The 3,174-nt window shown below is 50.5% G+C and overlaps 1 protein-coding gene across 2 annotated transcripts in view; it reads right to left on the bottom strand.

The window, feature by feature from the left end:
• Window positions 1-2,773, bottom strand: part of ARPP21 (cAMP-regulated phosphoprotein, 21kDa) — a 153,444-nt gene extending 150,671 nt beyond the window's left edge. For both annotated transcript variants that reach the window (XM_012653138.1, XM_012653142.1), the window contains exon 1: window positions 1,582-2,773. The gene's annotated coding sequence lies outside the window, so the exon portion shown is untranslated. The remainder of the gene's footprint in view (window positions 1-1,581) is intronic.
• Between the last annotated feature and the right edge of the window lie 401 nt (window positions 2,774-3,174).

The following is a 3,174-nucleotide window of genomic DNA, read 5'->3' as shown; positions in this document are numbered from 1 at the left end:
GCCCGGGCAAAAAGAGAGAGACTGTGTTTCAAAAAAAAAAAAGGAAAAAAAAATTAAATATAAGTACTTTTTTTTGATGGGCTTTATTTTTTTTATGTTTTAATTGTCAGATGGTGGGGTGATTTGAAGTCCCATGTGGTGACCACTGTTCTCTGCTGTCCAGCTTGCTAGGATGACGCCACGGCACTCACTCTAGCCAGGGCAACAACAGAGAGTCTCTGTGTACACAAAAAAAAAAAAAAAAGGGAAGAGGCGTAGTGGAGAGTGAAGAAATTTCCGGAATACCGCCCACTCCCCTGAGTGAATGTAGAGCCTACTTTTGCAACATTATAGGTCACCCCCAAGATATACCACTCTAGCTTTCTGCCCCCAGCTGAGAGCAAGGCATTTGATTCTGGGCTTCTTTGTAAGGTTGTTATTAATGTGCAGCAAAATTACAGTTGTACACTCCCGCATGGAATTGCCAAAGCTCATTTTGACAGAATCCAGCAATTCAGCTTCTGAAATGTAGACACTGAATAACTACGGATCTGGTGCTATGAACGCCCCATCCTACAATAAATTGAAGAGGAGAAAATCAACTTTTACCAGCTACAATTAGTAACCCCAGGAACAGACAACAAATAAATAACTAGCACAAACCATGTCGTGAAATCGTCCACATCCTTTTAGTTTCACTTATTGACATCCACCCTTAATGACAGATGATATAAACAGACTTATTAAGAAATGTGCCTTCCACATTGTTATAGAAATGTGATTTCTACAGCTCTGGCCATGTTCATATATGCTAAGATATTGATTATAAATCTCAAACAAATGATATGTGTGCTTCTAGAAAATGCTATGAAAAAACAGAATAAGGTTGTACTGGTCCTTGATGAATAGTTAATTATTTTCCAACTATTTGAAATTGTCTCCCCTGGGGTTCAGCTCCTGCTGGAATAAAAATGAATCTGCTGTATGAGGTTTCCTTAAAACCAAACCTAAAGGATTCAGGACTTTTACTTTGAACGATGTCTCAATCATTTCTACTCAGTCATCTCCAAAAGTGTTTTTTTTATAGGCATTTTCTCCTTCCTTTTAGCCATATGGAATCCAAGGGAAAATTATTAAAAATATTTCTAATTCACTACCCTTTCCTTCATCTTAAGTCATCTAAAAAGCCTACTTTTCTTTGGGGCAAAACTATGCCAAGTTGTGCTGTGTCGTAAATTAATACGTTGGGACCACATTGGAAGAGAATTCTGTCTCTTTTGGACAGAACCACACCTAAGCATCTCCTGAATGCATGGACAAGTATCTATTAATGGGAAGTCTCAGCAGCTTGCTCCTAACACAAAGCCTTTTCTAAAAAAAAAAAAAAAAAAAATCAGATTTCTCTCAGAGTTCACTTTAAAAAATGGAACCCAATCCTATAAACTGGATTAGAAATTATTGAGAGAGGGGAGGGAGAAGCCCATCAGTATTCTCAGTACAAACTCCAGTGATTATATAGAAAAACGAAACAATGCTTTCAAATCTTAACCATGTATACCCCCTGCGTCTTGGTGCCTTGACTGGTTTGATTTAGTTTTTGACTTTTTTTAATTATTGTTTCTCAATGATTGATTTGGCTTGATTTGTTTGGTTTGGCGCTTGGCTTTTTTGTTGTTGGGTTTTTGGGTTGGTTTTTTTTTTTTTTTTTTTTTTTTTGGTCGATTTATTTAACTGCTAGTAAAAGGAGCTTTCTGCAGTGTAGGCTGGGATCCCCGCACAGCTGTGGCAGCCACCGCTGCGGCTGCGGCGACGGCGCTGGTTGCTGCTGTCGTCCCGCTGCCCCTGCTGCTGGTAGCTGCTCCGGACACGCTCAGAGGGCGCCACTGCCGCCTTCTCTGCCCGGCTGGCCGCAGGGAAGGAACGTGCCCCCGCCTCCTGTCTGCTTTTCAGTCGGTCTGCAAGTCTGTCAGTCTGACGGTCTGTCGGTCAGTCCAGCAGCTCAGCGCGGGATTTTCGTTTTCCTGCGCTCTGCTCTCCAAGCTGCCACTCTCGCGGTCGGCCGGTCTGTGGGCTGGTCTGTCCGTCCCTCCGCGTCCCTCCGTCCCACCAGCAAGGCAGGGTCCCTCCGTCCTTCTTCCGGCCGTCTGTGCCCAGTCTCTCTCCCACTCTGTGCCCCTGGCCGCTTCCCTCGGTCAGAGGAGGACGTCTGGAGGGAGGGAGCACGCGAGTGCTCTTGCTCGCTCTCTCGCTCTCGCTCTGCCTACTTAACGCTCCCGCTCTCTTTGCATTCCGCTCTCCCTCTCTCAGGCTGTCTCACTGCTCCCACCTGTCCCCGTAGCTCTGCCAATCCCACCCGTAGCCAGCCAGCCTCGGCCGATCACTCGGTTCCGCTTTCCCTGCCTGACCGCCTCAGCCGTCTGCCCCTTCGCCGGTCCGTGCCCTCCCACGCGGCTGGCACTGCCGCCCGGGGGCGGCGCCCGGCTCCTCCCCGCAGCCCCGGATGCGCCCGGTCCCCGCCCGGGCTGAGGCTAACGCGCGTGTTGCACGTGGCTCCGCAGCTTCTCGGGCCGGAGACCCTGGCCCCTTGACCCGCCACACCCAAGAGGTGGCCGCAGCTGGGTGCCTGCCGGTGTCGCGACCTCTGTGCCACCGGGCGCGGCCGGTGCTGGCTCAACCGGAGTGCCGGCACCTGCTGGGTGCGCCCGACGCTCGCGGCACCACTCATTCTCCGGCAATTCTCCGCCAGCCCCAGGGCTGGAGACAAAGCGCATGAGCCAGGCGCGGCAGCATGATCATCATTAATCAGAGAGAAAACTGGCACGTTGCCCCCTTCCCCTCCGCACTGCCTCCCTGTTCCCAGCCAGCAGTCACGCATCCCCTCCCGCCCCCTGTGCCCGAGCCCTCCAGCTTACTGCTCTCAGGGGCGCTGCCGGACTCCTGGGAACACTTGGCGAAGCCTTGCTCCAGTCTCTTCCTCTGGCGCCTACTCTCCAGGCCAACTCTGCAGAGACAATCCCACAATAATAACACCTCACCCCACCCGAATAAATCCGTAGCCTCAGAGCTCTTGGAGATCGGCAGCTCTGAGCAAGACCAAAAGTCCGAGCACGCAGCGCCAAGTGTACTCCCTGTGGGCGACTGCCCAGACCGCTGCCCACCGGAGCGCTGATTTAGAATCACTGAGGTGCCGCAGAA

The sequence above is a fragment of the Propithecus coquereli genome, unplaced genomic scaffold (genome assembly GCF_000956105.1).
Source record: "Propithecus coquereli isolate 6110/MARCELLA unplaced genomic scaffold, Pcoq_1.0 Scaffold414, whole genome shotgun sequence".
In the NCBI taxonomy this organism is placed as follows: Eukaryota; Metazoa; Chordata; class Mammalia; order Primates; family Indriidae; genus Propithecus; species Propithecus coquereli.
This window is presented reverse-complemented; position numbering and strand designations above follow the sequence as displayed.